General features: G+C 27.5%; 1 protein-coding gene across 2 annotated transcripts in view; it reads right to left on the bottom strand.

Moving 5' to 3' along the window:
* The window catches only part of LOC130672334 (homeobox protein 2), a 30964-nt gene extending 17358 nt beyond the window's left edge, over positions 1-13606 (bottom strand). The window contains exon 1 of one of the 2 annotated variants that reach the window (XM_057476864.1): positions 13282-13606. The gene's annotated coding sequence lies outside the window, so the exon portion shown is untranslated. Of the gene's footprint in view, positions 1-4540; positions 4734-13281 lie in introns of those variants that run through there. The other variant, XM_057476865.1, reaches the window with a different exon arrangement.
* Between the last annotated feature and the right edge of the window lie 575 nt (positions 13607-14181).

The following is a 14181-nucleotide window of genomic DNA, read 5'->3' as shown; positions in this document are numbered from 1 at the left end:
ATAATTATCAAGAATTCTTACGCCTATTTAAATTACTCAACTTTTTTATTACTTTAGTTTAAATTAAAAACTGGAATCACAACCGATTAAATTCAATAAAACTAATTAATTTTAATTTCATCAAAATATTCAAATAATGAAAGCGATAGTTATTAGCTTATTAGTTATTAGCCATAAAAATTATTAGCCAAACCATGAAAGAAAAAAATATAAAAGTAGCAATCGTCTAGCCTCTCTAGACATTTAATTAGTCTGGAGGTCATCGGTATGATTATAAATTTATTAGAGACAAAACTTGTTTAAGTATATGCAAGATTACATAATCCTACGGTTAACTGTCGTATCTGGTTTAGTGACTGATATATTTATTTTATTATAATTCGAAAAATTAAAAAAATTCTTCTACCAAATAAACGGATCCCTATTAAAATTACAAATCAAGTCGCTCGGCGGGTTTTGTTATAACCAGACATATCGATCATTGTCCTTTGACCCGTATTATACATTATCTGTTATTAAATCATGGTAATTATGGATTTTAGCTATACATATATTAAGTATTAAATTTAATTTCATGTCTATACGGTAAATTTTGTATATTTTATTTTTTTCTCATCAGTTGTATGGCTAAAAAATTTCAATTTATTTGTAACCGAACTTGATGTATTTGATCAAGTGGCTCATTAAGGCTTATCAATAAAATATATTGTATTTTTTTCTTTTACCAATTTACAATAATGGATTTTTTTATTTTTAAAATTTAAAAATTCATGAAAGTCAATATGATAATTATGTTTTTTGTATATGTCTTATATTCGAATACAGATTATTGAAATTTTAATCTTATAATAAATTTAAAACGAGCATTAAAATCATTAACATCAGTAGTTCTGGATTAATTATTCTTAAATTTTAAGTTTATGCTAAAACGGTTAAAACTCGAAGCATTAATATTTTTTAAAATAAATAAATTTTTGAACAAACATAAAAAATTGGATTTATGACAGAAATATTTTTAAAAGTTATGAGTAGGTTATTTTATGAAAATTTTAAATTACGTATCTGTATATGTACATATATTTGAAGATAAAAGTTGTGTTTAAGAGAAATAGTCGAGGTTTCAAAGTGTCATAGTCTAAGAAAACATTTCACTTGTCTTGAGTGTCGTGTCGTCTATTAACAAGTTGTGCACGTGCACACTCATCTTGTTTCGCAAATATCGTGTGAATACAGAACAAGAAATTTTTTTTTATCTACAAACATTTCACGTGTACTTATAGATCAGCATATTAATTTTTATTATTTTTTATTGAATTTAATGACATTTATTTTGTATAAATATACACAATTTTTATTACTACGAATAATTAAGATATGTAAAACCTTAGATTGATTATGCTGTAAAAAAAACGCGGATTAAGTGCAGAGTGGATGATTTTCATTTTATTTAATCCTCTCAGAGTGAAGTTATGAGAATTTATTTTGAATTAATGTAAAAACTCCGGATTGTAATAAATGCGGATTGAAATAAAATTCAGATCACTCCGAAATGACTCCGCTAAAAAAAAATTTCCTGTTGATTCCGTAAGCGAAGTGACTTTTTAAAAAACTCTGGAACTTGAAGTGAAGGAGTGAATTCGGATTAAAATAAAATCCGTATTCACTCCCGATTTTCAAGAGTAGAAATTTTTTATTGCCATCCCATACAAAGTCGCCGAGTTTCGAAATTTTTCCATAGATCGGCCGATGCCTGGTTTGCAATGATTGGCCAATAAATGGCTAACTATACTGGCCCGTGTATGGTGAATCATTGGCAGCCGTCTTTTTGTTTATAAAAACGGCGCACAATTAACTGCCGTTCGTTGGCCAACGGTTTGATCGAGTGCTCTTGATACCAAGCTTTGGCCGATGATTGATTGCCACGATTGGCCAATGCTTGCGACTGCCATGCTTGGCATACCGTTATCATCCGATATTTAGCCGATCTTCAGCCGATGCTTGAAAATTGGCAGCCATTCACGGACCAGTAATAGGCCGATTCTTTTTTTTTGTATGGGATCTCAACAAATACGGAATCTTTCATTTTCTCAAAAAATGTCTCAAAATACTTCATTTTATTTGTGCTTTTAATAAATTTTTTAGTATCGAATCGCGTCAAACCAAATAATGTACGAAATACCATGAATTGAAATGATTATTGTTATAAACTAAAGCACCTGTTTGGTTCAATACTTTAATTTTGCATTCCAACTCATTTACTGACGACTCAAGTGGCAAACCCATCAAGTTATTTTCGCTTTGGCCCGGGCTATAACGGGTGCCTCCATGTGGTCGCGAAGATATTTCCCCTTTTCTCAATTTACGATTACCGCGGCCGGTTGCTAAGGACGCGAAAAAAAATGAAAAAAAGTTTTGTTTAATAAAAACGTTAAAAAGACCAATTTTTATTATTAAAAAAATAAAATAAACAAGTAACTTGTTTCTGTAATTAGTTCCCGGTGTTACGTTTATTATTCCAGCGGGTTTCTTTAAACCGCATCCACTTGTGAATTATTTATGATCAACTTGATCCGCGGCGATGAAACGACATTTACACGGAGGATTAATGCACCTGGACCAATCAAAAATATATCAAATTTCCGATACTATACATATTTACATCAATATGTTGTGAGATACTTCAAATATAATTTATATGTCGTACAAATTACATGACATGAGTATGCATAAATCGTGGTCTTAAGAAGTTCTTCTCAGCTTCGGATATTTTTTAAATTTATTTATAAATATTATATATGCGTTTTTAATATTTGCGACATGCGCGGTAATAAACTTACACATGGCCATTAATACTTTTTGAAATAATTTTTTGGTGCAGCATAATTTATATGGAAGTAGAGTGGATATAAATAGATTCGAGCGAGTAAAAGAAATTGTCAAGGGGGTTGTCCTGTTGCATCCAGTAAGTGGATTCGCAAAACGAGATCCAGTTCTCCAATTTGATCAGGAACTTTTTTTTTATCGAGTCCTTGTCACGCCTGGACTAATTAATGAGCTATTTTTTATAACGGAACACAAGAGAATTTTTTTTCTTTGTCGAAAGATTTTATTTTAGAAAGTTTAGTTAGCAATATTTAGTGTATATTTTTTTTGTCTTTAATTAAAAACATTAAATTACTAAATAAAGTCAGAGTGAAATAAAGTACCCACACGGAAAAAAATTAATCGTGAATGCAACATGATGCAGTCATGTTGCATTCACATGATGAAATCATGTTGCATTCACATGATTTGTCATGTTGCATTCACATGATAGTCATGTTGCGGTAACATGAGAAAATCATGTGGCATTCACATGATTTGTCATGTTTCGGCTACATGATAATCATGTTGCGGTAACATGAGAAAAATCATGTTGCATTCACATGATTTGTCATGTTGCATTCACATGATAATCATGTTGCGGTAACATGAGATAATCATGTGAATGCAACATGATCTTCTCATGTTACCGCAACATGATTATCATGTGAATGCAACATGACAAATCATGTGAATGCAACATGATTTTTCTCATGTTACCGCAACATGATTATCATGTGAATGCAACATGACAAATCATGTGAATGCAACATGATTTCATCATGTGAATGCAACATGACTGCATCATGTTGCATTCACGATTAATTTTTTTCCGTGCAATATTTTTTTTTAAATTTTTTCGACATTTGTTTTACAGTTTCAAATTACACATAAATCACTTACTCTATAAACGTGAATTAGTAAAACTAAGTGAATATTCATTAATTCCAAGTGCAAACCGAACCAATAATTCTACAAAGTGGTTCGATTGGCACTCTGAATTAGTGAATATTCACTTATTTCACTCATTCATGTTTAGAGAGTATTGAATTTCATCAAAAGACACCAAAAAAAAAAAAATACCTTTTCTCGATTTGTTTTTAAAAATTTATTATTTTCAAAAAAAAAATTGAGCTACGTCGGTAACTTAAAAACTTAAAATTTTTGTTTTTCAATTTTTTTACTCATGAAATTGAAGCAAATCAATAAATTAACGTCTGAATATAAATAAAAAATGTACTCTCTAAACACGAATAAGTGAAATAAGTGAATATTCACTAATTCTGAGTGCCCGAGTCAGAACACAAATTCTACTTTAGTACTCAAAATCCTCATGCCAACCGAACCACTTTTTGAATTTAGTGGTTCGGTTTGCACTTGGAATTAGTGAATATTCACTTATTTTCAATAATTCATGTTTAGAAAGTAAATTGTTTAGACAGAAAAAAAAATTATAATTGAGTTAATGATAAATATTAATTATAAGTGAATATTTCCTGTAAAATACATTTTAAAAGTAGCCAAAGTAATAAAATAATAATCGATAGATAAAACTAGCAATCGACATGCACATATCTCGTAAAGAAGCACGTGCCAGTAGTATCAACAACCCGATTAAATTCACGCCTTAAATTACATGATTTCTCGGTGATCCGCGGGGCTATTAAAGTGTACTCACAGCTTAGATCCTCACTTCTCACCTCACATGTATATATATGATATATATACATATATATACTACCACGTTTTACACATATGAACAAGAAATAAACAAGTTAAGAACTATATAAAAGCATTTGCGGTGTGCAAGCAGTCGACAGGACTTGACTCAAGTGCGTCTTGACTCTTGCGTGGAAAATATTTCTTCACATTACATTACATTCACTAACCTGTACTACACATAATACTAACTACGTTACAACAACTTTAATACAATAACAGTAACCATCAAGTCAACACAGAACGCGTGCGCAAAAATAAAATAAAAATTATCTGATTTATCACCTGACGACTTTGAAGGCTTGTTTCTTTTACTCTACAGTTTAACTTGAGCTGTTTGCGATATTCTTCCTTCGCATGACTAACCAATCGGTACCTTTAAAATAATTTCTTAATGCATCATAATTAAAAAAAAAATTAATAATTCGTTACAATAAACTTGATGTCTAAATATTTAATTTAAGTTTATAAATGAATATATATATATATATATATATATATATATATATATATATATATATATATATATATATATGTAAAGTGTAAGTGTTTACTTTCTCGTCTTACGCAGTAGATTACGTTTGATGTAACATCTTAAAATTTTGCGGTTACTTTTTGTAATGTAATTTACCTCGTAATGTCTACTATTAGAGTTTTAAACTCCGTGGAGCCTAGAAATTAACAAGAACACTGACCGCTAGATGGCTAGATGGATAAATATGTCTTCTGTATATATAATTTCACTTGTGAGATTATTAAGAAGCTCAGTAAAATACGTTGATGAAGACGGAAAAAATTTATTCATTCATTCTGGTAATTGGAATCGCGTGTTTTGTGAAACAGGCAATTCGTAAACCGCATTGTGAAATCGACACTGATCTCTTCTTCATAACTTCGCATATTTTTGTATACATTTATTAGACTGTCTTATTTTGGAGCAGCTTTTTTTTATGTTCAATGATAATAGTATATTGTACAACTAGTGCGGTAAGTTGTCGATTGCCCACGAGAGCGAAGTTGAGCGCACGAACGAAGTGAGTGCGCTCATTCGCTCGAGTGGGTAATCGACAACACCGCACGAATTGAACACAGTTTTTTTTATCATTAATGCAATATAAGTACTATCTTAGTGCTCGCTGTTTTATTCTCCAAGTAGCTTTTTGCTGATTCAACTGTTGCCGCGACATTTTTGTGGGTTAAACGATAATCTGCATGCGACAAGAAGTAAATTTGAGTGCGACAAGTTTACTTGTCGCACTCAAATTTACTTGTCGCACGCAGATAATCGTTTAACGCACACAAATGTCGTGGAAACAGTTGAATGGGCAAACAGCTATTTGGCGAACAAAAGAGCGTGCGCCAAGATAGCACTTATATTGCATGAATGATAAAAAAATTATTGTGTATCCATAAATAAATAATTAATATACAACTTAAGGGCTATAATGAGATAATTTTTTTTTTTTTTAATGTATACGAAATTATTTTAAATAGTGAGTATGAAAAAAAAATCTGCTGCGAAATGACACACTCTGATATATATATATATATAGAGAGAAAGAAATTTTTAAATCAAATAAACTTTCGACACTAAAGTTTTTTTTTTATGAAACAAAATAAATATTTTTTATACAAATTTATTGGATCCATTTTTTAAAAAATAAAATATGAATTTTTTTTTAAATTGAAATTTTATCAATTCGAATTATTTTCGAAACTTCTAAATGGATTGATAAAAATAAAATATATGTCGTATTACATATATGTTGAGACTAAATATCGAATGCACTTATGAATTTAATCTTAATTTTAAAAAAATGTATATAGTACCGATAAATATAAACGAAATATTTATAAAATATGTAAAAAATTTAAACGATAAAAAATATCGACAAACAATTAAATATATACTGTAACGGATACTTATAATTTATACCGTAATTAAGTATAAATAAATATATAAAATGTAAAAAAAAGTCGATTGAGGTGAAACGCGTATAAGATAAATGTTTGTGACAAATGGACCACGTGATTTTATTTAAAATAAAATGTCAATACGCGGATATTCTCATCCATTATTCAATGTTACTTTTAGATACTCTAGTGTAGATATTGTGCTACTGCATTCTCTGTATCTGTTGCCGTTTATGTTCCTATTGGTCTTGATGCTCTATGCAGAAGTCAGGGTACAATTTGTGACGATCGATCGGAATGATTTATTGCGCCGGCGTGTGAGTCTCTTTTCACGATTTACAAATACCTCGCGGTTTAACTTTTTTTTTTGTATGACAAACAACAACTGAGACGACAACTCGTTGAAATGGGACTTGAGACGAGGGACTAGATAGAACAGAGTTCGATATTGAATTGACCACTACACCATAGACATCCATATATTTATTCACATGAGAATTTATTTTTTTCCCTGCCTTTATACGGCAGTTGTCAGAGTATTTGATTCCGTCAATAATTTTTACCATGCGGAAAATGTTAATCCTTTGCACGAATGCCAACAGACTCGGAAATAATTTAAAAAATATTTAAACTCGAATAATAATTTTTATAAATTTATTGGATAATAAATCCGACATTACATAAAAATAATAATATATTTTTTTATTTTTATATATTTTTAATTAAACATTATTCGAAATTACTAATTAAAAAAAAAGTAACAAGTATATCAGTTTTAATGATATTATTTTATTTTATAATTTATTGTAACTCTCTATAATAATTTTTATTAAATTAAATTAAATGACTGGGTAGTAAAATGCTAAATGAGTCTTAAAAAAAAAAATTCTTTTAAACCATCGTGAACGCGGTCGTAAGAAATACAATTACAGATTACGACGATCATTTAAAGAGTTTTGAAAGACGAGAAATTTAGTGATAAAAAAATAAATAAATTTTAAAAATACTTGCGAGTTTTAAGTACAAATAAAAGGGGATTTTTTAGATTAATAATCCACCGTATCTGATATGTATCACTATTATATATTGTTATACATGATAAATTGAAAAAACTTTCAAAGCCGTTAGAAAATTTTTTAATTTTAGAACAGAATTTTTTTATTTAATTTTTAACAAAATTCCTAATTAGTTTTTTTTAATGATAAAGGAAATTTTTAACAAAATTTCTAATTAGTTTTTTTTTAATGATAAAGAAAATTTTTTATCTTAAATATTTTAGTTAAAAATTACTTATAGTGAGGAAGACATAAAGAAGTATTTTTTTTTTCTTTTCGAAATCTAGTTAATATATATGTACAGATATATAACGAGATAAATCAATTTGTAATACGTTTTTCTAGCTTATGATCTGAGTTTATTACGAGACGGAAGGCGTTAACAGCCACCGCAACTCGTAAATTGAGTAGTTAATATCGTAAACATAACGTGCGAGAAAGTTTTTTGATAATAATTATATAAATATATAAATACATTGATATTTATACGCATATATTTGTACAGTAGATTAAGTAGTCTATGATATTTCTGTCCATTACTAGACCTTTCTAATCGTCCAACTAAATATAGGCAATATACATATTTATATATTTTTCGATGTTTTTTCGGCTACCGTTTGAATTCGATAAGATGATTTTATTTTAAGCGACAATTAAAACACAAAAATGTTAATTATTCATTGACTTTTTTTTTCTAATGTCTCATTTAAAGCTTTTAGAAAAATATGTGGGCTAATTAATGATATAGATTAACTTTTTTAGGAAGTAAATGAGTTAGATTATAAAAAAAACTAAAAATACATTTTTTGAAAGTTACCGTTTCGAGATAATTATATTTCAAGTTAATTAATTTTAATTGTTAATTAAAAGTTTATTTAAATTTGTGGGTAAATTAGTAGTAAAGTATATAAAAATAATTTGATTATAGGCTCGTAAAAATAACTCTTGTAATCATGAATTAAAATCTTTAAAAATGAAATTCACGAGTTAGTGTTATAACGTTATCATACGATCGTATATCCATAAATCCAAATATACATACAATAATTCTGTGAAATCGCGTAATCTGTGCTAGGATATGTCGAAGATGTTGTAGTTTATATTTTTTTTATTTTTATAGTTAAATTGAATTTTTATTTATTTATTTATATTTTACTATTAAAGACTTTAATAAATTCTTTAGAGAGATTATTCGATGTTCCACGACTTTAAGTGTAAATTATTGTACCCGTAGCATATACTCTGAAATATTAAACATTAAAATTTTATTATTAAATAATCAATAAATAAAATCAATAATAAATATTTAACTTTAATGTTTTTTTAAATTTATTCTCATACAAGCATTTAATAAGTCATCATTTTTTTTTATTAAATGAAGGATTCAATTATTTATTAATATTAAAATCATTTTAATTTATTTTGAAATTGAAATAGAAACATTTAATTAAATTTTTACCCGGGAAAAAGTTTTGAAAAATTTTCTATATAAAGAAGTTCGAAATTTGAGTCAAATTGAGTTACATTTAATAGTAATTTTGAAAAATAAAAATTAAACTCTCGAAATGTTCAAAATTAAAAAATTTCCCATTTATCATCAAAAATTGATTAATAATTCTACTGATTGCTTTCGAAATTTAAACTGAAAATTCAAAATTTTGCTGCACAAATTAAAATTTGAATTTAAATAATAGCACGTGCATAAAAAAATTAATTTATTATTTTTTTTGTATGATACGGAAGTTAGCCGACGTCTAATAATTTTTGAATTTTTTTGAAAACAACAAATACTAAAAAAAAAAAAAATATTTGAAAAAATGCACCGATAGCTTCTTCAATTTTCTACACGCGTATATTTTTAGTTTTTTTTTCTGTAATTAATTTGTTGAAATAACAAATTCTGAAAATTTTTGACTTTTAAATTGGCTGCTAATTTCAGGATCATTTTTTTTTAATTCATCCCGAATTACGGTATTAAATATATCGTATACAACAAACCAGTAGCACACGCGTGACATTCCGCAAACTCATGAAAGCAAAGACTCCTCGGATCTTTTAGTTATGTATGAACGATTCCAGAAAACCGTTGGTTGTTTTCTTTCTTTGTCTTTTTTTTTCCAGCTTTGCATTATTTTCTCCCACTATGCTATTATTTTATGCATCCTCAATATACAACCATTCGGTGTTTCTCGCTTCGTCGAAGCATTCGATAAGGATGTTGGAATGGCAAGTACGATTATTTTTTTCATCGCGTTAAATTCTAACATCCCGACATATAAACCCATCTAATTTTTTCTCCCAACATTACATTGTCTAATTTATTATTGCGTTAATAAATTATTATTTGAATTTTCTTCTTACAATTAGTACTCATTGTTGATAAATATATAAATGAAAGAATGAAAAAAAAAAGTAAAAAAAAAAAGATGAATTAATAAAGTTTGTATCTTGATCGCGCATTGAACTCGCGTATTTACGCGGAATACATACGAAGAAAATGAGTCTAATGTCCGTGGTGGTCATACCCCCATGGAAATTCATCGAGCCGTAATAATCTTAACCCCCCTGAGTATGTTATAATAATGACGCATTAATTAATATTTATAGTTTAACCACGTGCCCATGACGCTTTGCTTCCTCTGCATAATTTTCATATTTCTTCTTTTTATCTATCTATTTACTACATATATATTAAATGCACGCGGAAATAATTACAATTTCCATGACTTTTTTTTTTATAAAAATATATATAAGGTATAAATGTTAACTTACTGAGAAAATAATAGAGATCGAAATACGAACGAATTAACTAATGATTTATTCAATAAATCACGAATTAGATACAATGAATTTTATTTATAAAATTGTTGAAGAATTTTTAGAAAAAAAAATTTTTTAATCCGGTACTTGATGACATTGGCATTGGAATTGACATTATAATGATAACAATAATAAATTTATGGTGATAAAATTGACACGGAAGTTGTTGATGGTCAGTCATATCTTCCATATGGTCAATAGCGCAACTCGGGTACTAGAGTTTGCGTCAGATGTTAAGTTTTATTTTCAGTTTTTTTACAGTACAACAAAGTGTGTGTATTTATATTTATATTATGATTTTTTTTTCATTTTTACGTTTCTTGTTTTTGTTCTTCGAATTCAAAAGCGCATGAAGATTTATGCAGGAGTTTATTTTTTACAAAACGTTTAATGATTCGCGGCTAAACTTTTGATTTTCTAAAGAAATTTGTAAGAAGTATTTTGTAGAAAATTTTATGCTCTACTCAAAAGGTCTCAACCAAAATTATCGTAGAAATCAAATTTTTAAAGTTACAGGCATTTAAAGATTTTTTCAACAGGGGGCAAAAAATTGATATTTATAAAAGACAAAACTTTGAACGCTTGTAATTTTTGAAATATTACTTTTACAATAATTTTACTCAGTACCTTTTTTATAGAGAATAAAATTTCCTAAAAATTATTACTCAAAATTTTTTCTGTACAGTCAATTGTCTACTTGTGGCAGTCGTTTAAATGTGACACTTTCTGATAAAAAAATTTGATTTTTCGTTAAAAATTTTGATCTTTAGGTAAAAGTTTGGGGAAAAAAAATATTTTGGATAGACAATGAATATTTTAACGGAATAATATGAAAAGTTCACAAAATGAAGTTTAATTGTTTATTTATATTGTCTACTATTTCATTTCCTCAAGCGACAATATAAATATATAACAAAGCATTTTCTTTTTTTTTATATTATTATATTGACACGAATTTAGCTTCTTTTAACACGATAATTTGTACGGTGAAAACATAATTCTGTCAATTATGAAATATCCGACCGAAAATTTTCTCAAGGTGAAATTCACACTTAAACTTTCGTTAAATCAGTTAATTGGATAATTAAATAATAAGATAATTTTATTTATTTTCCCAACTTTTTATAAATATATGTCGTGAGAAATTGGTTATTTTTAAATATTATTCACCATTTTAAATTCAACAACGAGCGAAAAACATTAATTATTGTTGTTGAAGTTAATAATAATTTTAATTAATATTTACATATTATTATTTTATAATTAATTGCGAATAGATGAATAATAAGGAAAAAATTATTACTGAAATATTGTAATTAAATAAGAATGACGGAAGTATCTACACCTCTATGTAAGTGCATACAACAGGTGTCTTATGATCGTTAGTAGTCACTTGTTGCAACTTTTTAACTACTATATACATAAAATCATACGGCGCAACAAGTGTCAAAGCAAACGACCGTGACATATCATAAAGCCGATATATACTTGTTATTATATTTATGCATATATATTTAAATCCATTTTTAAGCTCACAAATATATATAAACTTTATGAATTTTTTCTCCTCAACACTACACATTTTTAATTATTCATTTATTATTTTTTGAAAAATTAATTAAAGCCCCCGTTAATTATTTTCGTTGAAAAAAATCATAAAATTAATTATGCTAATATTTTTTGGATTCTTTTGGAAACGATAAATTATAAAAAAAAAATATTTCAAAAAATTGCACCTATAGCTTTTTTAATTTTCTACATGTGCATTTTTTTATTTTTTTTTATTTTTGAAATTCATACTGAAAAAAAAATCCAAAAAATTTTTGATTGCCTGTTGACTTCTCGATCATTCATAATAAATTATGATACTGAATTCAGCCGACGTCTAATAATTTTTGAATTTTTTATAACCAATAAATTATAAAAAAAAAAAATATTTCAAAAAATTGCACTTATAATTTTTTAAATTTTCTACATGTGAATATTTTTAGTTTTTTTTTTTCTTCAAATTTAATTGTTCAAAAAAAATCAGAAAATTTTTAATTGTCTGCTAACTTCAGGATCGTAATAAATTTCATTAAAAGAATTTTTTTTTTTTTTATAAAGTTTAAGTAAAAGAAGTAATAAAGAGATATATAATATGATAAATAAAATAATTCATCGAAGCAAATAAAATAGGACATAGTCGAGAGTTTAGAAGAATGAAAAGTATTTAAACTCTCGCGCGTGCAGATCGTGAAAATTGACTGAGAAATGTTGCTATTATTGTTATATATGTGAATGTGTTGTGTTGATTATACACATGAAGATGAGAGGATGATTATAGTTACAAACAAAGTAGGCTATTACCTACTTCACTATCAGTCTCATCTAGTTAAAGTTAACGTCATTGTCATTAAATTTATCATCATAATTATTATTATCATTTATCAACGTCACTAAAAAAAAGTACAAGCCTTGAATATTTACTCGTATTTGTTTTATGCATGCATGTAAATTGCCGGTTACTTTATTTATTGATTATACCGTCGGTCTTTTTGTCCTTTTATCGCGATACTTATCTCTGTTACATCATTGCAACCGAGTCGGTAAGAAAAAAGATAAATAAGATAGAGAGGAAGATTGAGAGATCAAGGGTACTGGAACGGAGGTGTGTCATTTACTAGTTCACATTTTCCGTCTTTTCTCTTCTCTTTTAATCTTCTTCCGCTACTACTTCCTCTAGATTATTTTTCATCCGGTTACTTCTATCGTATAACCATCATCGAATTAGATCAATCTTACATCTAATCATGTGACAATTTTCTATTCACTATTATTATTATATCGCAGTTTCAAATCACATTTTAAAGTTAATATTTTTTAAATAAATAATTTGTTTATTAAAAATCAAAAAAATCAAAAAACATACCTGACTTTTTTCACAATTTAAAAGTCCATAAGGAAATAAATTCCTGTTTTCATAATTTAAAAAAAATTTAATTCACAAGTTCACAGATTAAAAGATCAAATTTCACATCACGTAAAAATTAAAAACTTAAAAAAAAAAAAATGTTTATGTATGTATATATCTATATATATTTTACAATGTCCTTAGATCGACCATGACATTGTCCCGTGACACAGAGAATAAAAATAAGGTGGTTGATCTTCGCTGCAAGGTGGTCGGGTAGTTTGTGTCAAGTGTCTGGGGGAAGACTCAGTGAGTCTTCTCGAATGCTGCTTCTACAACCGCGACACTTTACCTGCTCTCTCATCTCACTCCTCTCTCTCAGTCTTTCTTTATCTTTATCCTTTTTTTATCTTTTTCCACCGCTACTTCTATATAATGCATACTCCCTCTACTTTATTCTGCTTTTTACTTACACTATATATATATATATATATATATATATATATATATATATATATATATATATATATATATATATTGTACAAACTCTCTAGTGTCTTTCTCTTTACCTTAACTTATACCCACCACATTGAATATAATTTTTCTTTCTCTCTACTCACCTTATTCACTTATATTACCAGACACCAGATACCAACAACAACTCGTAGTCAAGTCAACAGTACACACAATTCTTTACTTGTATTGAACCCGCGTTTGCGCGTAACTTTTAAATAAATATAATAATATAATATCACCCGTATTGCGACGGCGTATTCATATTTATTTATCACTTGACATGCGCCATAAAAATTATAATGATTTTTACCGTCAAATTTTAACTACACGTCAATCAGTTACTTATCATTCATTGACACATCCAACTCGCCTTTTAAATTTATTTATTAATTTCGCTTATAT

This window comes from Microplitis mediator, chromosome 7, assembly GCF_029852145.1.
Source record: "Microplitis mediator isolate UGA2020A chromosome 7, iyMicMedi2.1, whole genome shotgun sequence".
Lineage (NCBI taxonomy): Eukaryota > Metazoa > Arthropoda > Insecta > Hymenoptera > Braconidae > Microplitis > Microplitis mediator.
This window is presented reverse-complemented; position numbering and strand designations above follow the sequence as displayed.